General features: G+C 52.5%; 5 non-coding genes across 5 annotated transcripts; all 5 read left to right on the top strand.

Annotated features, from left to right (window-relative positions):
- The first annotated feature begins 586 nt into the window (after nt 1-586).
- LOC147795212 (U2 spliceosomal RNA) lies at nt 587-780 on the top strand. Its single transcript, XR_015424072.1, has one exon. It is a non-coding gene; the product is annotated as a U2 spliceosomal RNA (small nuclear RNA).
- A 5,350-nt stretch (nt 781-6,130) lies between these two features.
- LOC147795211 (U2 spliceosomal RNA) lies at nt 6,131-6,323 on the top strand. The gene has a single exon (XR_015424071.1). It is a non-coding gene; the product is annotated as a U2 spliceosomal RNA (small nuclear RNA).
- Nucleotides 6,324-11,671: 5,348 nt separating this feature from the next.
- On the top strand, nt 11,672-11,864 carry LOC147795210 (U2 spliceosomal RNA). Its single transcript, XR_015424070.1, has one exon. It is a non-coding gene; the product is annotated as a U2 spliceosomal RNA (small nuclear RNA).
- A 5,345-nt stretch (nt 11,865-17,209) lies between these two features.
- LOC147795209 (U2 spliceosomal RNA) lies at nt 17,210-17,402 on the top strand. The gene has a single exon (XR_015424076.1). It is a non-coding gene; the product is annotated as a U2 spliceosomal RNA (small nuclear RNA).
- Nucleotides 17,403-22,750: 5,348 nt separating this feature from the next.
- LOC147795208 (U2 spliceosomal RNA) lies at nt 22,751-22,943 on the top strand. Its single transcript, XR_015424075.1, has one exon. It is a non-coding gene; the product is annotated as a U2 spliceosomal RNA (small nuclear RNA).
- The last annotated feature ends 1,599 nt before the right edge of the window (nt 22,944-24,542 follow it).

Here is a 24,542-nt window from a genome sequence, read left to right as displayed (position 1 = left end):
ATTGACATGTTCAGCTTTTTATTATGCGCCGTCGGGTGCGCGCTTCTACGTAGCGCAAAAGGCAAGTGCGTGCCTCATGGATGATTTTCAATAATTTTGGAACTGCATCGTTTGGCTCTTACTGCCGACAGTAAACCATCCTTTCACACGTACATTCAACACGTGATCCCGTGAAGCACACCTCACGGCCTTTCAAGTTTAAAACCCGATAGGTTCTTCTCACAAGTCCTGAATGTGAAATACGGATATATCACGGGTTCTGCCGTTAAAAGTAAAGAGTGTAAGCAATGGCACACTGTCACTGTCACGAGGTCTTGGAAGCGTGCTATATCGCCACGCCCACAACGTGGGATCACTTCCGGCGCGGTGTCGAGTGTAGACACAGTGCAATTGTGAAGGGCGCCATCTTGTGGCTTGCATATAGTGCGGCGCAGGTACTTGCGCAGAGTCGACCTCGGGAACATTTCTCACTGAAAGATTGTTCATGATATTAACAGAAATTGCCAAAGTTCAAGGTCATGTCCTCATTTACTGTCACGATCGAGAGGTTATCTTGGGCTGCGTAATGTGGAAAATACTGATCTTTATCGCTTCTCGGCCTTTTGGCTAAGATCATGGTGTAGTATCTGTTCTTTTCAGTGTGATATCTGAAACGCTGTTCATTGAACAGCCAGTTTATCAAACTGATTTTTGAACTTGGGCTGTGGAATAGGGGCTTGCCTCGTCCCGGCCACGGGTTGGCCCGGTATAGCAGTACATCCGGGATTCGGCCCACTCCCTTCGGGGGACATAAAAAAAGATAAAAACACGGACTGACTTAATTTTTGTTGAATTACTTTATCTCTCGGCTATTTCTTCCTCTCCGAAACATTTCGACAAAAAAGGCCATTTTACAAAAATGGACATTATATACAGTATGTTTCTGAGCAATAACGGCATGCAAGAATGCCAATAAAAAGTGGCAGGGAAAAGAGAGAGACAAAGACACGACACCCACTTCTTGTCTGGCGTCATCGCATTTTATTTTGACGGGTTTTCACATGACGATCTCCCCCCCCCCTCCTCCAATTCTCCTTCTGTCCGTCCCCCCCCCCCCGTGGACCTTTGACCTCGCTCTCTTGACCCCGTTTACCGCCAGAGGGCGCTGTCGCCCAACCGCACGCTCGCGCAGCTTCTACCGCGTCCGCGCAGGCGTTATACCTGCTCTGCCGGCTTGTCGTCCGCATCATTTGCACTAGCGATTGAACAGAGCAAGAACATCATGTCTGGACGAGGCAAGGGAGGCAAAGGACTGGGCAAGGGGGGTGCCAAACGCCACCGGAAGGTCCTCCGTGACAACATCCAGGGCATCACCAAGCCGGCCATTCGTCGCCTTGCCCGCCGGGGAGGAGTGAAGCGCATCTCCGGTCTCATTTACGAGGAAACGCGTGGAGTCCTGAAAGTCTTCCTGGAGAACGTCATCCGCGATGCGGTCACCTACTGCGAACACGCCAAGAGGAAGACTGTCACTGCCATGGACGTGGTGTACGCGCTCAAGAGGCAAGGGCGGACGCTGTACGGCTTTGGGGGCTAGACCGCCGAATTCCCATTTCAAAACCAACGGCTCTCTTCAGAGCCACGACAGTTTTCCAAAAGAGATTTATTCCCACGCATAGCTGCTGTATGATTACCCTGTTCGTAATTAATAGCTATAATTGCCATCCTTCCTTAAGCTCGATCAATGACCCCGATCGTTTTCCCGTGGATTCTTTTTGTACGTTTCCCTCTCCGTTCCTTGTCGTTGCGGTTCATTTCGTCCCTCTCCGCGTTTTCCGTTTAATATACGGTACGTAGCCGTGTTGTCGTAATGTGTTCGTGATACCCAAGTGACTTCCACAGCCCTGCTGTTTCACTGATGCGCGTCCGTGTGTACTGTCGTTGAGCCTGACGGTGGAAAGCGTTGAGTACTGGATGGAACGCGTGACGGGCGGAAGGGTGTTGCCGCGATGTAGGCGGAGTTGTGCTCAGCGTGAAAGTGCCGTGTGTGGTTGGTTGGGCGGTGGTGGTGCTGGGGGTGGTTTTTTTCTTCTCTTGACACAGAGCTGTCGGTGCACTTTGCCTTCTTGTCGCGGTCCCCCCCCCCCCAAATTAACCTCAGTGTACATGTGACCAGTCAAGCGCTGCGCCCGCCCTTGGAGTTATCCAATCGGAAAGCGGTCCATTGTCAGGCCTTCGGCCCGGGATGCCGTTGCCGGGCTTAAGAGACGCTGGGTTGCCGTGCCCTGCACTCACTTGTGTCAAGCTCCAAGCACCCGACGCACCTCATCATGGCTCGCACCAAGCAGACGGCAAGAAAGAGCACGGGCGGGAAAGCCCCCAGGAAGCAGTTGGCCACCAAGGCGGCCCGCAAGAGCGCTCCGGCTACTGGCGGCGTCAAGAAACCTCACCGGTACAGGCCGGGAACCGTTGCCCTCCGTGAGATCCGTCGCTACCAGAAGAGCACCGAACTGCTGATCCGAAAGCTCCCCTTCCAGAGACTTGTGCGAGAAATTGCACAGGATTTCAAGACCGAGCTGCGATTCCAAAGTTCTGCCGTCATGGCTTTGCAGGAGGCTAGCGAGGCTTACCTGGTGGGCCTGTTCGAGGACACCAACCTGTGCGCCATCCACGCAAAGAGGGTCACCATCATGCCCAAGGACATCCAGTTGGCCCGCCGAATTCGCGGTGAACGGGCCTGAGTGTTGGCGCGCCACGACCACCAAACCTAACGGCTCTTATCAGAGCCACCACTACTTCAAAAAGAGAATGATTCTGCTCGAGTTGTCTGCGGGGAAAGGTGCTGGGCGGGAGGAAATTAAACACAACCGAGTAACGGCCACAGTTGAGTCAATAATACAACAAATTGAAAGGGCTCTCCGATTGCGATTTCACACGGGGCGTGATTGGTCTGCTTTTCCTTCCCTCTCCTTTAAGTTTTGTGTAGTTATTCGTATTTGGGTATGAATGAGCGTACAGTATCAGACGACCCCTCCCCGACAGCTTCACCCCGGCCCTCGCTTTGAAAGCGACCTTGTTTCGCCTTTGTGGAGTCCGATCGACTTCCTGACTGGTACTCTTGTCAATTTAGTTAGCGACGCGAAAGGCTGCGTTGTGCTTTGGCAGACGAATTCCGCGTTAGCCGCTTGAGAGGATGGCGGAGAAAATAACCAAATATTCAAATAGAACAGATAACTCGGTTGCACGGAACGGTTATTGACCGAACGAACGACCGACCGCTTTCAGCGTTTCCCTTGCCGTAAGTTTCAGCTTGCCCTTGCAAGCCATGCGCGTCTTCACGCCTGGGTGGCCGGGGGGCGCTCTTTTCAACTGGCGGGAAGGTGGACAATGCGCCCGTGTTCAGAATCCACGCCGCCCATGATAAAAGCCGGCGTAGCCGTGACGCTTTTTCATTCGATCCCTCGATCTCTCACACTTCAAGCGCTCCAGCATGGCTCCTAAAGTTAGCGGGAAAGGTCAGAAGAAGGCCGGAAACACCAAGACCCCGACTCGCACAGACAAGAAGAGGCACCGGCGTCGCAAGGAGAGCTACGGCATCTACATTTATAAAGTCATGAAACAGGTGCACCCCGACACGGGCATCTCCAGCAAGGCCATGAGCATCATGAACAGCTTTGTCAATGACGTCTTCGAGCGCATCGCAACCGAGGCCTCTCGCCTTGCACACTACAACAAGAAGTCGACCATCACCAGCCGCGAGGTGCAGACAGCAGTTCGCCTGCTCCTGCCGGGAGAGCTTGCCAAGCATGCAGTCAGCGAGGGCACCAAGGCCGTCACCAAGTACACGACTTCCAAGTAGCCCGCCGCTACCAACCAAACGGCTCTTTTCAGAGCCAAAACAACTCCACGAAAGAGATGCTTTGCTTTTCTGCTCCTCGTTAGTCTTTTCCCCCTTTTGTTTTCGACGTTGGGTGTGGTTCACTGAGACATTCTGTTGTACATTATTTCCCCGTTCTTGGTCTCCTTTTGTCTAATACAGGTGCCTCGTAATTAAAAAGGTATTTTTCCGAATATCGCGCACACTGCAAGCAAATAGATATTACCTCTTGACGGTGCTTGTATGGGGGGGGGGTTGAGGTGAAAACTTTTCCTGATCTTTTTCGCACTCGCTCTGACCTTGATATTTGACGGTTGTTCAGATTGTCCAAGAGGGTGCCTCGTGTAAACGTCCAGACACCGTGAAACGGGCATTCCCCTTGCGAGGGACCTGTCGCAAAATATATACAAACTGTATTTCTGACGGCTTCAGCCCCCCCCCCCCCCAGGGGTGTGGTAACTCATGTGGACCCGGTTTTCTTTTCTCTCTGTTCTTTCTTTCTTTTGGCTTTGTTACATTTTGGTTCCCGTTCATGGACTTGATTTTGTGTTTATCCCGGCCTGTGGGCTCCGGCTCATCCAACCGTGCGATGGACCCGCTGCGTGACGTGATTGGCTAGTTGGTACGCTTCGGCCAATCCACTGGACTGCTATAACTTGTGTCGCGGGCCCCGGAGCAACCATTCCAGCGCAACTGCGACCCGGTGAACAGATCTGCACACTGATTTCTCTCAAGATGTCTGGACGAGGAAAGAGCGGCAAATCCAGAAGCAAGGCCAAGAGCAGGTCATCGCGGGCTGGCCTTCAGTTTCCCGTTGGCCGCGTTCACCGATTCCTGCGCAAGGGAAACTACGCCGAACGTGTTGGCGCCGGTGCCCCTGTCTACCTGGCTGCAGTGATGGAGTACCTTACCGCTGAGATCTTGGAGCTAGCCGGTAATGCTGCCCGCGACAACAAGAAGACAAGAATCAACCCACGTCACCTGCAACTTGCCATACGCAACGACGAGGAGCTCAACAAGCTGATGAGCGGGGTAACCATCGCGCAAGGAGGTGTGCTCCCCAATATTCAGTCGGTCCTCTTGCCCAAGAAGACCGCCAAAGTCTCCAACTGAAAGGACGGGCCCCTTGCCCCGCGAACCCAAAGGCTCTTTTCAGGGCCGCCACTATTTCAAAGAAGAGACAGGTCGATGGCTGTTTAATTGAAAGCCCCCTTTGTGCCATGCTACTTCGGATGTTGTGTTATTTTCTAGGTTTATCTTTCTAGTTACTTCTCTGAACTGTATTAATATTCGTTCTTGATCGCTTCCATCTTTTCGTTTCATTCCAATATTGAACGATACGCCGCAGTTCGGCCTTGCCGAAGTCCCACCTGCTTGTTCCTCCTTCAAACGTCGTCGCCCCGCCTTCGAACCGAGGCCCGGTTTGTGTCTCTTTGCGACTCCAAATTGCAGCCTGCCTTTCTCTTTACTCCTGCCGTGCCGGCCGTTGCGGTGCTGTATAATGACATGTTTGTGTTTCGAACCTGAATCCAGGCAACGCGCGTCAAATATGCAACGCGTATAACTTACGCAACAGACGTGCATTCTTTTCATTGTTCTAAGGGCCGTTCATCTCATCAAATATTCAGCACGCAGTGTGTGCTTGCAAACTTTCCAAGTTTACAAATGATGTGTTGGTTCATCATTGTGTATTGACATGTTCAGCTTTTTATTATGCGCCGTCGGGTGCGCGCTTCTACGTAGCGCAAAAGGCAAGTGCGTGCCTCATGGATGATTTTCAATAATTTTGGAACTGCATCGTTTGGCTCTTACTGCCGACAGTAAACCATCCTTTCACACGTACATTCAACACGTGATCCCGTGAAGCACACCCTCACGGCCTTTCAAGTTTAAAACCCGATAGGTTCTTCTCACAAGTCCTGAATGTGAAATACGGATATATCACGGGTTCTGCCGTTAAAAGTAAAGAGTGTAAGCAATGGCACACTGTCACTGTCACGAGGTCTTGGAAGCGTGCTATATCGCCACGCCCACAACGTGGGATCACTTCCGGCGCGGTGTCGAGTGTAGACACAGTGCAATTGTGAAGGGCGCCATCTTGTGGCTTGCATATAGTGCGGCGCAGGTACTTGCGCAGAGTCGACCGTGGGAACATTTCTCACTGAAAGATTGTTCATGATATTAACAGAAATTGCCAAAGTTCAAGGTCATGTCCTCATTTACTGTCACGATCGAGAGGTTATCTTGGGCTGCGTAATGTGGAAAATACTGATCTTTATCGCTTCTCGGCCTTTTGGCTAAGATCATGTGTAGTATCTGTTCTTTTCAGTGTGATATCTGAAACGCTGTTCATTGAACAGCCAGTTTATCAAACTGATTTTTGAACTTGGGCTGTGGAATAGGGGCTTGCCTCGTCCCGGCCACGGGTTGGCCCGGTATAGCAGTACATCCGGGATTCGGCCCACTCCCTTCGGGGGACATAAAAAAAGATAAAAACACGGACTGACTTAATTTTTGTTGAATTACTTTATCTCTCGGCTATTTCTTCCTCTCCGAAACATTTCGACAAAAAAGGCCATTTTACAAAAATGGACATTATATACAGTATGTTTCTGAGCAATAACGGCATGCAAGAATGCCAATAAAAAGTGGCAGGGAAAAGAGAGAGACAAAGACACGACACCCACTTCTTGTCTGGCGTCATCGCATTTTATTTTGACGGGTTTTCACATGACGATCTCCCCCCCCCTCCTCCAATTCTCCTTCTGTCCGTCCCCCCCCCCCCCGTGGACCTTTGACCTCGCTCTCTTGACCCCGTTTACCGCCAGATGGCGCTGTCGCCCCGACCGCACGCTCGCGCAGCTTCTACCGCGTCCGCGCAGGCGTTATACCTGCTCTGCCGGCTTGTCGTCCGCATCATTTGCACTAGCGATTGAACAGAGCAAGAACATCATGTCTGGACGAGGCAAGGGAGGCAAAGGACTGGGCAAGGGGGGTGCCAAACGCCACCGGAAGGTCCTCCGTGACAACATCCAGGGCATCACCAAGCCGGCCATTCGTCGCCTTGCCCGCCGGGGAGGAGTGAAGCGCATCTCCGGTCTCATTTACGAGGAAACGCGTGGAGTCCTGAAAGTCTTCCTGGAGAACGTCATCCGCGATGCGGTCACCTACTGCGAACACGCCAAGAGGAAGACTGTCACTGCCATGGACGTGGTGTACGCGCTCAAGAGGCAAGGGCGGACGCTGTACGGCTTTGGGGGCTAGACCGCCGAATTCCCATTTCAAAACCAACGGCTCTCTTCAGAGCCACGACAGTTTTCCAAAAGAGATTTATTCCCACGCATAGCTGCTGTATGATTACCCTGTTCGTAATTAATAGCTATAATTGCCATCCTTCCTTAAGCTCGATCAATGACCCCGATCGTTTTCCCGTGGATTCTTTTTGTACGTTTCCCTCTCCGTTCCTTGTCGTTGCGGTTCATTTCGTCCCTCTCCGCGTTTTCCGTTTAATATACGGTACGTAGCCGTGTTGTCGTAATGTGTTCGTGATACCCAAGTGACTTCCACAGCCCTGCTGTTTCACTGATGCGCGTCCGTGTGTACTGTCGTTGAGCCTGACGGTGGAAAGCGTTGAGTACTGGATGGAACGCGTGACGGGCGGAAGGGTGTTGCCGCGATGTAGGCGGAGTTGTGCTCAGCGTGAAAGTGCCGTGTGTGGTTGGTTGGGCGGTGGTGGTGCTGGGGGTGGTTTTTTTCTTCTCTTGACACAGAGCTGTCGGTGCACTTTGCCTTCTTGTCGCGGTCCCCCCCCCCCAATTAACCTCAGTGTACATGTGACCAGTCAAGCGCTGCGCCCGCCCTTGGAGTTATCCAATCGGAAAGCGGTCCATTGTCAGGCCTTCGGCCCGGGATGCCGTTGCCGGGCTTAAGAGACGCTGGGTTGCCGTGCCCTGCACTCACTTGTGTCAAGCTCCAAGCACCCGACGCACCTCATCATGGCTCGTACCAAGCAGACGGCAAGAAAGAGCACGGGCGGGAAAGCCCCCAGGAAGCAGTTGGCCACCAAGGCGGCCCGCAAGAGCGCTCCGGCTACTGGCGGCGTCAAGAAACCTCACCGGTACAGGCCGGGAACCGTTGCCCTCCGTGAGATCCGTCGCTACCAGAAGAGCACCGAACTGCTGATCCGAAAGCTCCCCTTCCAGAGACTTGTGCGAGAAATTGCACAGGATTTCAAGACCGAGCTGCGATTCCAAAGTTCTGCCGTCATGGCTTTGCAGGAGGCTAGCGAGGCTTACCTGGTGGGCCTGTTCGAGGACACCAACCTGTGCGCCATCCACGCAAAGAGGGTCACCATCATGCCCAAGGACATCCAGTTGGCCCGCCGAATTCGCGGTGAACGGGCCTGAGTGTTGGCGCGCCACGACCACCAAACCTAACGGCTCTTATCAGAGCCACCACTACTTCAAAAAGAGAATGATTCTGCTCGAGTTGTCTGCGGGGAAAGGTGCTGGGCGGGAGGAAATTAAACACAACCACCGAGTAACGGCCACAGTTGAGTCAATAATACAACAAATTGAAAGGGCTCTCCGATTGCGATTTCACACGGGGCGTGATTGGTCTGCTTTTCCTTCCCTCTCCTTTAAGTTTTGTGTAGTTATTCGTATTTGGGTATGAATGAGCGTACAGTATCAGACGACCCCTCCCCGACAGCTTCACCCCGGCCCTCGCTTTGAAAGCGACCTTGTTTCGCCTTTGTGGAGTCCGATCGACTTCCTGACTGGTACTCTTGTCAATTTAGTTAGCGACGCGAAAGGCTGCGTTGTGCTTTGGCAGACGAATTCCGCGTTAGCCGCTTGAGAGGATGGCGGAGAAAATAACCAAATATTCAAATAGAACAGATAACTCGGTTGCACGGAACGGTTATTGACCGAACGAACGACCGACCGCTTTCAGCGTTTCCCTTGCCGTAAGTTTCAGCTTGCCCTTGCAAGCCATGCGCGTCTTCACGCCTGGGTGGCCGGGGGGCGCTCTTTTCAACTGGCGGGAAGGTGGACAATGCGCCCGTGTTCAGAATCCACGCCGCCCATGATAAAAGCCGGCGTAGCCGTGACGCTTTTTCATTCGATCCCTCGATCTCTCACACTTCAAGCGCTCCAGCATGGCTCCTAAAGTTAGCGGGAAAGGTCAGAAGAAGGCCGGAAACACCAAGACCCCGACTCGCACAGACAAGAAGAGGCACCGGCGTCGCAAGGAGAGCTACGGCATCTACATTTATAAAGTCATGAAACAGGTGCACCCCGACACGGGCATCTCCAGCAAGGCCATGAGCATCATGAACAGCTTTGTCAATGACGTCTTCGAGCGCATCGCAACCGAGGCCTCTCGCCTTGCACACTACAACAAGAAGTCGACCATCACCAGCCGCGAGGTGCAGACAGCAGTTCGCCTGCTCCTGCCGGGAGAGCTTGCCAAGCATGCAGTCAGCGAGGGCACCAAGGCCGTCACCAAGTACACGACTTCCAAGTAGCCCGCCGCTACCAACCAAACGGCTCTTTTCAGAGCCAAAACAACTCCACGAAAGAGATGCTTTGCTTTTCTGCTCCTCGTTAGTCTTTTCCCCCTTTTGTTTTCGACGTTGGGTGTGGTTCACTGAGACATTCTGTTGTACATTATTTCCCCGTTCTTGGTCTCCTTTTGTCTAATACAGGTGCCTCGTAATTAAAAAGGTATTTTTCCGAATATCGCGCACACTGCAAGCAAATAGATATTACCTCTTGACGGTGCTTGTATGGGGGGGGGTTGAGGTGAAAACTTTTCCTGATCTTTTTCGCACTCGCTCTGACCTTGATATTTGACGGTTGTTCAGATTGTCCAAGAGGGTGCCTCGTGTAAACGTCCAGACACCGTGAAACGGGCATTCCCCTTGCGAGGGACCTGTCGCAAAATATACAAACTGTATTTCTGACGGCTTCAGCCCCCCCCCCCCCCCAGGGGTGTGGTAACTCATGTGGACCCGGTTTTCTTTTCTCTCTGTTCTTTCTTTCTTTTGGCTTTGTTACATTTTGGTTCCCGTTCATGGACTTGATTTTGTGTTTATCCCGGCCTGTGGGCTCCGGCTCATCCAACCGTGCGATGGACCCGCTGCGTGACGTGATTGGCTAGTTGGTACGCTTCGGCCAATCCACTGGACTGCTATAACTTGTGTCGCGGGCCCCGGAGCAACCATTCCAGCGCAACTGCGACCCGGTGAACAGATCTGCACACTGATTTCTCTCAAGATGTCTGGACGAGGAAAGAGCGGCAAATCCAGAAGCAAGGCCAAGAGCAGGTCATCGCGGGCTGGCCTTCAGTTTCCCGTTGGCCGCGTTCACCGATTCCTGCGCAAGGGAAACTACGCCGAACGTGTTGGCGCCGGTGCCCCTGTCTACCTGGCTGCAGTGATGGAGTACCTTACCGCTGAGATCTTGGAGCTAGCCGGTAATGCTGCCCGCGACAACAAGAAGACAAGAATCAACCCACGTCACCTGCAACTTGCCATACGCAACGACGAGGAGCTCAACAAGCTGATGAGCGGGGTAACCATCGCGCAAGGAGGTGTGCTCCCCAATATTCAGTCGGTCCTCTTGCCCAAGAAGACCGCCAAAGTCTCCAACTGAAAGGACGGGCCCCTTGCCCCGCGAACCCAAAGGCTCTTTTCAGGGCCGCCACTATTTCAAAGAAGAGACAGGTCGATGGCTGTTTAATTGAAAGCCCCCTTTGTGCCATGCTACTTCGGATGTTGTGTTATTTTCTAGGTTTATCTTTCTAGTTACTTCTCTGAACTGTATTAATATTCGTTCTTGATCGCTTCCCTCTTTTCGTTTCATTCCAATATTGAACGATACGCCGCAGTTCGGCCTTGCCGAAGTCCCACCTGCTTGTTCCTCCTTCAAACGTCGGCCCCGCCTTCGAACCGAGGCCCGGTCTGTGTCTCTTTGCGACTCCAAATTGCAGCCTGCCTTTCTCTTTACTCCTGCCGTGCCGGCCGTTGCGGTGCTGTATAATGACATGTTTGTGTTTCGAACCTGAATCCAGGCAACGCGCGTCAAATATGCAACGCGTATAACTTACGCAACAGACGTGCATTCTTTTCATTGTTCTAAGGGCCGTTCATCTCATCAAATATTCAGCACGCAGTGTGTGCTTGCAAACTTTCCAAGTTTACAAATGATGTGTTGGTTCATCATTGTGTATTGACATGTTCAGCTTTTTATTATGCGCCGTCGGGTGCGCGCTTCTACGTAGCGCAAAAGGCAAGTGCGTGCCTCATGGATGATTTTCAATAATTTTGGAACTGCATCGTTTGGCTCTTACTGCCGACAGTAAACCATCCTTTCACACGTACATTCAACACGTGATCCCGTGAAGCACACCCTCACGGCCTTTCAAGTTTAAAACCCGATAGGTTCTTCTCACAAGTCCTGAATGTGAAATACGGATATATCACGGGTTCTGCCGTTAAAAGTAAAGAGTGTAAGCAATGGCACACTGTCACTGTCACGAGGTCTTGGAAGCGTGCTATATCGCCACGCCCACAACGTGGGATCACTTCCGGCGCGGTGTCGAGTGTAGACACAGTGCAATTGTGAAGGGCGCCATCTTGTGGCTTGCATATAGTGCGGCGCAGGTACTTGCGCAGAGTCGACCGTGGGAACATTTCTCACTGAAAGATTGTTCATGATATTAACAGAAATTGCCAAAGTTCAAGGTCATGTCCTCATTTACTGTCACGATCGAGAGGTTATCTTGGGCTGCGTAATGTGGAAAATACTGATCTTTATCGCTTCTCGGCCTTTTGGCTAAGATCATGTGTAGTATCTGTTCTTTTCAGTGTGATATCTGAAACGCTGTTCATTGAACAGCCAGTTTATCAAACTGATTTTTGAACTTGGGCTGTGGAATAGGGGCTTGCCTCGTCCCGGCCACGGGTTGGCCCGGTATAGCAGTACATCCGGGATTCGGCCCACTCCCTTCGGGGGACATAAAAAAAGATAAAAACACGGACTGACTTAATTTTTGTTGAATTACTTTATCTCTCGGCTATTTCTTCCTCTCCGAAACATTTCGACAAAAAAGGCCATTTTACAAAAATGGACATTATATACAGTATGTTTCTGAGCAATAACGGCATGCAAGAATGCCAATAAAAAGTGGCAGGGAAAAGAGAGAGACAAAGACACGACACCCACTTCTTGTCTGGCGTCATCGCATTTTATTTTGACGGGTTTTCACATGACGATCTCCCCCCCCCCTCCTCCAATTCTCCTTCTGTCCGTCCCCCCCCCCCCCGTGGACCTTTGACCTCGCTCTCTTGACCCCGTTTACCGCCAGATGGCGCTGTCGCCCCGACCGCACGCTCGCGCAGCTTCTACCGCGTCCGCGCAGGCGTTATACCTGCTCTGCCGGCTTGTCGTCCGCATCATTTGCACTAGCGATTGAACAGAGCAAGAACATCATGTCTGGACGAGGCAAGGGAGGCAAAGGACTGGGCAAGGGGGGTGCCAAACGCCACCGGAAGGTCCTCCGTGACAACATCCAGGGCATCACCAAGCCGGCCATTCGTCGCCTTGCCCGCCGGGGAGGAGTGAAGCGCATCTCCGGTCTCATTTACGAGGAAACGCGTGGAGTCCTGAAAGTCTTCCTGGAGAACGTCATCCGCGATGCGGTCACCTACTGCGAACACGCCAAGAGGAAGACTGTCACTGCCATGGACGTGGTGTACGCGCTCAAGAGGCAAGGGCGGACGCTGTACGGCTTTGGGGGCTAGACCGCCGAATTCCCATTTCAAAACCAACGGCTCTCTTCAGAGCCACGACAGTTTTCCAAAAGAGATTTATTCCCACGCATAGCTGCTGTATGATTACCCTGTTCGTAATTAATAGCTATAATTGCCATCCTTCCTTAAGCTCGATCAATGACCCCGATCGTTTTCCCGTGGATTCTTTTTGTACGTTTCCCTCTCCGTTCCTTGTCGTTGCGGTTCATTTCGTCCCTCTCCGCGTTTTCCGTTTAATATACGGTACGTAGCCGTGTTGTCGTAATGTGTTCGTGATACCCAAGTGACTTCCACAGCCCTGCTGTTTCACTGATGCGCGTCCGTGTGTACTGTCGTTGAGCCTGACGGTGGAAAGCGTTGAGTACTGGATGGAACGCGTGACGGGCGGAAGGGTGTTGCCGCGATGTAGGCGGAGTTGTGCTCAGCGTGAAAGTGCCGTGTGTGGTTGGTTGGGCGGTGGTGGTGCTGGGGGTGGTTTTTTTCTTCTCTTGACACAGAGCTGTCGGTGCACTTTGCCTTCTTGTCGCGGTCCCCCCCCCCCAATTAACCTCAGTGTACATGTGACCAGTCAAGCGCTGCGCCCGCCCTTGGAGTTATCCAATCGGAAAGCGGTCCATTGTCAGGCCTTCGGCCCGGGATGCCGTTGCCGGGCTTAAGAGACGCTGGGTTGCCGTGCCCTGCACTCACTTGTGTCAAGCTCCAAGCACCCGACGCACCTCATCATGGCTCGTACCAAGCAGACGGCAAGAAAGAGCACGGGCGGGAAAGCCCCCAGGAAGCAGTTGGCCACCAAGGCGGCCCGCAAGAGCGCTCCGGCTACTGGCGGCGTCAAGAAACCTCACCGGTACAGGCCGGGAACCGTTGCCCTCCGTGAGATCCGTCGCTACCAGAAGAGCACCGAACTGCTGATCCGAAAGCTCCCCTTCCAGAGACTTGTGCGAGAAATTGCACAGGATTTCAAGACCGAGCTGCGATTCCAAAGTTCTGCCGTCATGGCTTTGCAGGAGGCTAGCGAGGCTTACCTGGTGGGCCTGTTCGAGGACACCAACCTGTGCGCCATCCACGCAAAGAGGGTCACCATCATGCCCAAGGACATCCAGTTGGCCCGCCGAATTCGCGGTGAACGGGCCTGAGTGTTGGCGCGCCACGACCACCAAACCTAACGGCTCTTATCAGAGCCACCACTACTTCAAAAAGAGAATGATTCTGCTCGAGTTGTCTGCGGGGAAAGGTGCTGGGCGGGAGGAAATTAAACACAACCGAGTAACGGCCACAGTTGAGTCAATAATACAACAAATTGAAAGGGCTCTCCGATTGCGATTTCACACGGGGCGTGATTGGTCTGCTTTTCCTTCCCTCTCCTTTAAGTTTTGTGTAGTTATTCGTATTTGGGTATGAATGAGCGTACAGTATCAGACGACCCCTCCCCGACAGCTTCACCCCGGCCCTCGCTTTGAAAGCGACCTTGTTTCGCCTTTGTGGAGTCCGATCGACTTCCTGACTGGTACTCTTGTCAATTTAGTTAGCGACGCGAAAGGCTGCGTTGTGCTTTGGCAGACGAATTCCGCGTTAGCCGCTTGAGAGGATGGCGGAGAAAATAACCAAATATTCAAATAGAACAGATAACTCGGTTGCACGGAACGGTTATTGACCGAACGAACGACCGACCGCTTTCAGCGTTTCCCTTGCCGTAAGTTTCAGCTTGCCCTTGCAAGCCATGCGCGTCTTCACGCCTGGGTGGCCGGGGGGCGCTCTTTTCAACTGGCGGGAAGGTGGACAATGCGCCCGTGTTCAGAATCCACGCCGCCCATGATAAAAGCCGGCGTAGCCGTGACGCTTTTTCATTCGATCCCTCGATCTCTCACACTTCAAGCGCTCCAGCATGGCTCCTAAAGTTAGCGGGAAAGGTCAGAAGAAGGCCGGAAACACCAAGACCCCGACTCGCACAGACAAGAAGAGGCACCGGCGTCGCAAGGAGAGCTACGGCATCTACATTTATAAAGTCATGAAACAGGTGCACCCCGACACGGGCATCTCCAGCAAGGCCATGAGCATCATGAACAGCTTTGTCAATGACGTCTTCGAGCGCATCGCAACCGAGGCCTCTCGCCTTGCACACTACAACAAGAAGTCGACCATCACCAGCCGCGAGGTGCAGACAGCAGTTCGCCTGCTCCTGCCGGGAGAGCTTGCCAAGCATGCAGTCAGCGAGGGCACCAAGGCCGTCACCAAGTACACGACTTCCAAGTAGCCCGCCGCTACCAACCAAACGGCTCTTTTCAGAGCCAAAACAACTCCACGAAAGAGATGCTTTGCTTTTCTGCTCCTCGTTAGTCTTTTCCCCCTTTTGTTTTCGACGTTGGGTGTGGTTCACTGAGACATTCTGTTGTACATTATTTCCCCGTTCTTGGTCTCCTTTTGTCTAATACAGGTGCCTCGTAATTAAAAAGGTATTTTTCCGAATATCGCGCACACTGCAAGCAAATAGATATTACCTCTTGACGGTGCTTGTATGGGGGGGGGTTGAGGTGAAAACTTTTCCTGATCTTTTTCGCACTCGCTCTGACCTTGATATTTGACGGTTGTTCAGATTGTCCAAGAGGGTGCCTCGTGTAAACGTCCAGACACCGTGAAACGGGCATTCCCCTTGCGAGGGACCTGTCGCAAAATATACAAACTGTATTTCTGACGGCTTCAGCCCCCCCCCCCCCCAGGGGTGTGGTAACTCATGTGGACCCGGTTTTCTTTTCTCTCTGTTCTTTCTTTCTTTTGGCTTTGTTACATTTTGGTTCCCGTTCATGGACTTGATTTTGTGTTTATCCCGGCCTGTGGGCTCCGGCTCATCCAACCGTGCGATGGACCCGCTGCGTGACGTGATTGGCTAGTTGGTACGCTTCGGCCAATCCACTGGACTGCTATAACTTGTGTCGCGGGCCCCGGAGCAACCATTCCAGCGCAACTGCGACCCGGTGAACAGATCTGCACACTGATTTCTCTCAAGATGTCTGGACGAGGAAAGAGCGGCAAATCCAGAAGCAAGGCCAAGAGCAGGTCATCGCGGGCTGGCCTTCAGTTTCCCGTTGGCCGCGTTCACCGATTCCTGCGCAAGGGAAACTACGCCGAACGTGTTGGCGCCGGTGCCCCTGTCTACCTGGCTGCAGTGATGGAGTACCTTACCGCTGAGATCTTGGAGCTAGCCGGTAATGCTGCCCGCGACAACAAGAAGACAAGAATCAACCCACGTCACCTGCAACTTGCCATACGCAACGACGAGGAGCTCAACAAGCTGATGAGCGGGGTAACCATCGCGCAAGGAGGTGTGCTCCCCAATATTCAGTCGGTCCTCTTGCCCAAGAAGACCGCCAAAGTCTCCAACTGAAAGGACGGGCCCCTTGCCCCGCGAACCCAAAGGCTCTTTTCAGGGCCGCCACTATTTCAAAGAAGAGACAGGTCGATGGCTGTTTAATTGAAAGCCCCCTTTGTGCCATGCTACTTCGGATGTTGTGTTATTTTCTAGGTTTATCTTTCTAGTTACTTCTCTGAACTGTATTAATATTCGTTCTTGATCGCTTCCCTCTTTTCGTTTCATTCCAATATTGAACGATACGCCGCAGTTCGGCCTTGCCGAAGTCCCACCTGCTTGTTCCTCCTTCAAACGTCGGCCCCGCCTTCGAACCGAGGCCCGGTCTGTGTCTCTTTGCGACTCCAAATTGCAGCCTGCCTTTCTCTTTACTCCTGCCGTGCCGGCCGTTGCGGTGCTGTATAATGACATGTTTGTGTTTCGAACCTGAATCCAGGCAACGCGCGTCAAATATGCAACGCGTATAACTTACGCAACAGACGTGCATTCTTTTCATTGTTCTAAGGGCCGTTCATCTCATCAAATATTCAGCACGCAGTGTGTGCTTGCAAACTTTCCAAGTTTACAAATGATGTGTTGGTTCATCATTGTGTATTGACATGTTCAGCTTTTTATTATGCGCCGTCGGGTGCGCGCTTCTACGTAGCGCAAAAGGCAAGTGCGTGCCTCATGGATGATTTTCAATAATTTTGGAACTGCATCGTTTGGCTCTTACTGCCGACAGTAAACCATCCTTTCACACGTACATTCAACACGTGATCCCGTGAAGCACACCCTCACGGCCTTTCAAGTTTAAAACCCGATAGGTTCTTCTCACAAGTCCTGAATGTGAAATACGGATATATCACGGGTTCTGCCGTTAAAAGTAAAGAGTGTAAGCAATGGCACACTGTCACTGTCACGAGGTCTTGGAAGCGTGCTATATCGCCACGCCCACAACGTGGGATCACTTCCGGCGCGGTGTCGAGTGTAGACACAGTGCAATTGTGAAGGGCGCCATCTTGTGGCTTGCATATAGTGCGGCGCAGGTACTTGCGCAGAGTCGACCGTGGGAACATTTCTCACTGAAAGATTGTTCATGATATTAACAGAAATTGCCAAAGTTCAAGGTCATGTCCTCATTTACTGTCACGATCGAGAGGTTATCTTGGGCTGCGTAATGTGGAAAATACTGATCTTTATCGCTTCTCGGCCTTTTGGCTAAGATCATGTGTAGTATCTGTTCTTTTCAGTGTGATATCTGAAACGCTGTTCATTGAACAGCCAGTTTATCAAACTGATTTTTGAACTTGGGCTGTGGAATAGGGGCTTGCCTCGTCCCGGCCACGGGTTGGCCCGGTATAGCAGTACATCCGGGATTCGGCCCACTCCCTTCGGGGGACATAAAAAAAGATAAAAACACGGACTGACTTAATTTTTGTTGAATTACTTTATCTCTCGGCTATTTCTTCCTCTCCGAAACATTTCGACAAAAAAGGCCATTTTACAAAAATGGACATTATATACAGTATGTTTCTGAGCAATAACGGCATGCAAGAATGCCAATAAAAAGTGGCAGGGAAAAGAGAGAGACAAAGACACGACACCCACTTCTTGTCTGGCGTCATCGCATTTTATTTTGACGGGTTTTCACATGACGATCTCCCCCCCCCCTCCTCCAATTCTCCTTCTGTCCGTCCCCCCCCCCCCCCGTGGACCTTTGACCTCGCTCTCTTGACCCCGTTTACCGCCAGATGGCGCTGTCGCCCCGACCGCACGCTCGCGCAGCTTCTACCGCGTCCGCGCAGGCGTTATACCTGCTCTGCCGGCTTGTCGTCCGCATCATTTGCACTAGCGATTGAACAGAGCAAGAACATCATGTCTGGACGAGGCAAGGGAGGCAAAGGACTGGGCAAGGGGGGTGCCAAACGCCACCGGAAGGTCCTCCGTGACAACATCCAGGGCATCACCAAGCCGGCCATTCGTCGCCTTGCCCGCCGGGGAGGAGTGAAGCGCATCTCCGGTCTCATTTACGAGGAAACGCGTGGAGTCCTGAAAGTCTTCCTGGAGAACGTCATCCGCGATGCGGTCACCTACTGCGAACACGCCAAGAGGAAGACTGTCACTGCCATGGACGTGGTGTACGCGCTCAAGAGGCAAGGGCGGACGCTGTACGGCTTTGGGGGCTAGACCGCCGAATTCCCATTTCAAAACCAACGGCTCTCTTCAGAGCCACGACAGTTTTCCAAAAGAGATTTATTCCCACGCATAGCTGCTGTATGATTACCCTGTTCGTAATTAATAGCTATAATTGCCATCCTTCCTTAAGCTCGATCAATGACCCCGATCGTTTTCCCGTGGATTCTTTTTGTACGTTTCCCTCTCCGTTCCTTGTCGTTGCGGTTCATTTCGTCCCTCTCCGCGTTTTCCGTTTAATATACGGTACGTAGCCGTGTTGTCGTAATGTGTTCGTGATACCCAAGTGACTTCCACAGCCCTGCTGTTTCACTGATGCGCGTCCGTGTGTACTGTCGTTGAGCCTGACGGTGGAAAGCGTTGAGTACTGGATGGAACGCGTGACGGGCGGAAGGGTGTTGCCGCGATGTAGGCGGAGTTGTGCTCAGCGTGAAAGTGCCGTGTGTGGTTGGTTGGGCGGTGGTGGTGCTGGGGGTGGTTTTTTTCTTCTCTTGACACAGAGCTGTCGGTGCACTTTGCCTTCTTGTCGCGGTCCCCCCCCCCCAATTAACCTCAGTGTACATGTGACCAGTCAAGCGCTGCGCCCGCCCTTGGAGTTATCCAATCGGAAAGCGGTCCATTGTCAGGCCTTCGGCCCGGGATGCCGTTGCCGGGCTTAAGAGACGCTGGGTTGCCGTGCCCTGCACTCACTTGTGTCAAGCTCCAAGCACCCGACGCACCTCATCATGGCTCGTACCAAGCAGACGGCAAGAAAGAGCACGGGCGGGAAAGCCCCCAGGAAGCAGTTGGCCACCAAGGCGGCCCGCAAGAGCGCTCCGGCTACTGGCGGCGTCAAGAAACCTCACCGGTACAGGCCGGGAACCGTTGCCCTCCGTGAGATCCGTCGCTACCAGAAGAGCACCGAACTGCTGATCCGAAAGCTCCCCTTCCAGAGACTTGTGCGAGAAATTGCACAGGATTTCAAGACCGAGCTGCGATTCCAAAGTTCTGCCGTCATGGCTTTGCAGGAGGCTAGCGAGGCTTACCTGGTGGGCCTGTTCGAGGACACCAACCTGTGCGCCATCCACGCAAAGAGGGTCACCATCATGCCCAAGGACATCCAGTTGGCCCGCCGAATTCGCGGTGAACGGGCCTGAGTGTTGGCGCGCCACGACCACCAAACCTAACGGCTCTTATCAGAGCCACCACTACTTCAAAAAGAGAATGATTCTGCTCGAGTTGTCTGCGGGGAAAGGTGCTGGGCGGGAGGAAATTAAACACAACCGAGTAACGGCCACAGTTGAGTCAATAATACAACAAATTGAAAGGGCTCTCCGATTGCGATTTCACACGGGGCGTGATTGGTCTGCTTTTCCTTCCCTCTCCTTTAAGTTTTGTGTAGTTATTCGTATTTGGGTATGAATGAGCGTACAGTATCAGACGACCCCTCCCCGACAGCTTCACCCCGGCCCTCGCTTTGAAAGCGACCTTGTTTCGCCTTTGTGGAGTCCGATCGACTTCCTGACTGGTACTCTTGTCAATTTAGTTAGCGACGCGAAAGGCTGCGTTGTGCTTTGGCAGACGAATTCCGCGTTAGCCGCTTGAGAGGATGGCGGAGAAAATAACCAAATATTCAAATAGAACAGATAACTCGGTTGCACGGAACGGTTATTGACCGAACGAACGACCGACCGCTTTCAGCGTTTCCCTTGCCGTAAGTTTCAGCTTGCCCTTGCAAGCCATGCGCGTCTTCACGCCTGGGTGGCCGGGGGGCGCTCTTTTCAACTGGCGGGAAGGTGGACAATGCGCCCGTGTTCAGAATCCACGCCGCCCATGATAAAAGCCGGCGTAGCCGTGACGCTTTTTCATTCGATCCCTCGATCTCTCACACTTCAAGCGCTCCAGCATGGCTCCTAAAGTTAGCGGGAAAGGTCAGAAGAAGGCCGGAAACACCAAGACCCCGACTCGCACAGACAAGAAGAGGCACCGGCGTCGCAAGGAGAGCTACGGCATCTACATTTATAAAGTCATGAAACAGGTGCACCCCGACACGGGCATCTCCAGCAAGGCCATGAGCATCATGAACAGCTTTGTCAATGACGTCTTCGAGCGCATCGCAACCGAGGCCTCTCGCCTTGCACACTACAACAAGAAGTCGACCATCACCAGCCGCGAGGTGCAGACAGCAGTTCGCCTGCTCCTGCCGGGAGAGCTTGCCAAGCATGCAGTCAGCGAGGGCACCAAGGCCGTCACCAAGTACACGACTTCCAAGTAGCCCGCCGCTACCAACCAAACGGCTCTTTTCAGAGCCAAAACAACTCCACGAAAGAGATGCTTTGCTTTTCTGCTCCTCGTTAGTCTTTTCCCCCTTTTGTTTTCGACGTTGGGTGTGGTTCACTGAGACATTCTGTTGTACATTATTTCCCCGTTCTTGGTCTCCTTTTGTCTAATACAGGTGCCTCGTAATTAAAAAGGTATTTTTCCGAATATCGCGCACACTGCAAGCAAATAGATATTACCTCTTGACGGTGCTTGTATGGGGGGGGGTTGAGGTGAAAACTTTTCCTGATCTTTTTCGCACTCGCTCTGACCTTGATATTTGACGGTTGTTCAGATTGTCCAAGAGGGTGCCTCGTGTAAACGTCCAGACACCGTGAAACGGGCATTCCCCTTGCGAGGGACCTGTCGCAAAATATACAAACTGTATTTCTGACGGCTTCAGCCCCCCCCCCCCCCCCAGGGGTGTGGTAACTCATGTGGACCCGGTTTTCTTTTCTCTCTGTTCTTTCTTTCTTTTGGCTTTGTTACATTTTGGTTCCCGTTCATGGACTTGATTTTGTGTTTATCCCGGCCTGTGGGCTCCGGCTCATCCAACCGTGCGATGGACCCGCTGCGTGACGTGATTGGCTAGTTGGTACGCTTCGGCCAATCCACTGGACTGCTATAACTTGTGTCGCGGGCCCCGGAGCAACCATTCCAGCGCAACTGCGACCCGGTGAACAGATCTGCACACTGATTTCTCTCAAGATGTCTGGACGAGGAAAGAGCGGCAAATCCAGAAGCAAGGCCAAGAGCAGGTCATCGCGGGCTGGCCTTCAGTTTCCCGTTGGCCGCGTTCACCGATTCCTGCGCAAGGGAAACTACGCCGAACGTGTTGGCGCCGGTGCCCCTGTCTACCTGGCTGCAGTGATGGAGTACCTTACCGCTGAGATCTTGGAGCTAGCCGGTAATGCTGCCCGCGACAACAAGAAGACAAGAATCAACCCACGTCACCTGCAACTTGCCATACGCAACGACGAGGAGCTCAACAAGCTGATGAGCGGGGTAACCATCGCGCAAGGAGGTGTGCTCCCCAATATTCAGTCGGTCCTCTTGCCCAAGAAGACCGCCAAAGTCTCCAACTGAAAGGACGGGCCCCTTGCCCCGCGAACCCAAAGGCTCTTTTCAGGGCCGCCACTATTTCAAAGAAGAGACAGGTCGATGGCTGTTTAATTGAAAGCCCCCTTTGTGCCATGCTACTTCGGATGTTGTGTTATTTTCTAGGTTTATCTTTCTAGTTACTTCTCTGAACTGTATTAATATTCGTTCTTGATCGCTTCCCTCTTTTCGTTTCATTCCAATATTGAACGATACGCCGCAGTTCGGCCTTGCCGAAGTCCCACCTGCTTGTTCCTCCTTCAAACGTCGGCCCCGCCTTCGAACCGAGGCCCGGTCTGTGTCTCTTTGCGACTCCAAATTGCAGCCTGCCTTTCTCTTTACTCCTGCCGTGCCGGCCGTTGCGGTGCTGTATAATGACATGTTTGTGTTTCGAACCTGAATCCAGGCAACGCGCGTCAAATATGCAACGCGTATAACTTACGCAACAGACGTGCATTCTTTTCATTGTTCTAAGGGCCGTTCATCTCATCAAATATTCAGCACGCAGTGTGTGCTTGCAAACTTTCCAAGTTTACAAATGATGTGTTGGTTCATCATTGTGTATTGACATGTTCAGCTTTTTATTATGCGCCGTCGGGTGCGCGCTTCTACGTAGCGCAAAAGGCAAGTGCGTGCCTCATGGATGATTTTCAATAATTTTGGAACTGCATCGTTTGGCTCTTACTGCCGACAGTAAACCATCCTTTCACACGTACATTCAACACGTGATCCCGTGAAGCACACCCTCACGGCCTTTCAAGTTTAAAACCCGATAGGTTCTTCTCACAAGTCCTGAATGTGAAATACGGATATATCACGGGTTCTGCCGTTAAAAGTAAAGAGTGTAAGCAATGGCACACTGTCACTGTCACGAGGTCTTGGAAGCGTGCTATATCGCCACGCCCACAACGTGGGATCACTTCCGGCGCGGTGTCGAGTGTAGACACAGTGCAATTGTGAAGGGCGCCATCTTGTGGCTTGCATATAGTGCGGCGCAGGTACTTGCGCAGAGTCGACCGTGGGAACATTTCTCACTGAAAGATTGTTCATGATATTAACAGAAATTGCCAAAGTTCAAGGTCATGTCCTCATTTACTGTCACGATCGAGAGGTTATCTTGGGCTGCGTAATGTGGAAAATACTGATCTTTATCGCTTCTCGGCCTTTTGGCTAAGATCATGTGTAGTATCTGTTCTTTTCAGTGTGATATCTGAAACGCTGTTCATTGAACAGCCAGTTTATCAAACTGATTTTTGAACTTGGGCTGTGGAATAGGGGCTTGCCTCGTCCCGGCCACGGGTTGGCCCGGTATAGCAGTACATCCGGGATTCGGCCCACTCCCTTCGGGGGACATAAAAAAAGATAAAAACACGGACTGACTTAATTTTTGTTGAATTACTTTATCTCTCGGCTATTTCTTCCTCTCCGAAACATTTCGACAAAAAAGGCCATTTTACAAAAATGGACATTATATACAGTATGTTTCTGAGCAATAACGGCATGCAAGAATGCCAATAAAAAGTGGCAGGGAAAAGAGAGAGACAAAGACACGACACCCACTTCTTGTCTGGCGTCATCGCATTTTATTTTGACGGGTTTTCACATGACGATCTCCCCCCCCCCCTCCTCCAATTCTCCTTCTGTCCGTCCCCCCCCCCCCGTGGACCTTTGACCTCGCTCTCTTGACCCCGTTTACCGCCAGATGGCGCTGTCGCCCCGACCGCACGCTCGCGCAGCTTCTACCGCGTCCGCGCAGGCGTTATACCTGCTCTGCCGGCTTGTCGTCCGCATCATTTGCACTAGCGATTGAACAGAGCAAGAACATCATGTCTGGACGAGGCAAGGGAGGCAAAGGACTGGGCAAGGGGGGTGCCAAACGCCACCGGAAGGTCCTCCGTGACAACATCCAGGGCATCACCAAGCCCGGCCATTCGTCGCCTTGCCCGCCGGGGAGGAGTGAAGCGCATCTCCGGTCTCATTTACGAGGAAACGCGTGGAGTCCTGAAAGTCTTCCTGGAGAACGTCATCCGCGATGCGGTCACCTACTGCGAACACGCCAAGAGGAAGACTGTCACTGCCATGGACGTGGTGTACGCGCTCAAGAGGCAAGGGCGGACGCTGTACGGCTTTGGGGGCTAGACCGCCGAATTCCCATTTCAAAACCAACGGCTCTCTTCAGAGCCACGACAGTTTTCCAAAAGAGATTTATTCCCACGCATAGCTGCTGTATGATTACCCTGTTCGTAATTAATAGCTATAATTGCCATCCTTCCTTAAGCTCGATCAATGACCCCGATCGTTTTCCCGTGGATTCTTTTTGTACGTTTCCCTCTCCGTTCCTTGTCGTTGCGGTTCATTTCGTCCCTCTCCGCGTTTTCCGTTTAATATACGGTACGTAGCCGTGTTGTCGTAATGTGTTCGTGATACCCAAGTGACTTCCACAGCCCTGCTGTTTCACTGATGCGCGTCCGTGTGTACTGTCGTTGAGCCTGACGGTGGAAAGCGTTGAGTACTGGATGGAACGCGTGACGGGCGGAAGGGTGTTGCCGCGATGTAGGCGGAGTTGTGCTCAGCGTGAAAGTGCCGTGTGTGGTTGGTTGGGCGGTGGTGGTGCTGGGGGTGGTTTTTTTCTTCTCTTGACACAGAGCTGTCGGTGCACTTTGCCTTCTTGTCGCGGTCCCCCCCCCCCAATTAACCTCAGTGTACATGTGACCAGTCAAGCGCTGCGCCCGCCCTTGGAGTTATCCAATCGGAAAGCGGTCCATTGTCAGGCCTTCGGCCCGGGATGCCGTTGCCGGGCTTAAGAGACGCTGGGTTGCCGTGCCCTGCACTCACTTGTGTCAAGCTCCAAGCACCCGACGCACCTCATCATGGCTCGTACCAAGCAGACGGCAAGAAAGAGCACGGGCGGGAAAGCCCCCAGGAAGCAGTTGGCCACCAAG

This window comes from Acanthaster planci, unplaced genomic scaffold, assembly GCF_054643075.1.
Source record: "Acanthaster planci isolate LZ-2023a unplaced genomic scaffold, COTS_SCS Contig129, whole genome shotgun sequence".
Classification (NCBI taxonomy): Eukaryota; Metazoa; Echinodermata; class Asteroidea; order Valvatida; family Acanthasteridae; genus Acanthaster; species Acanthaster planci.
This window is presented reverse-complemented; position numbering and strand designations above follow the sequence as displayed.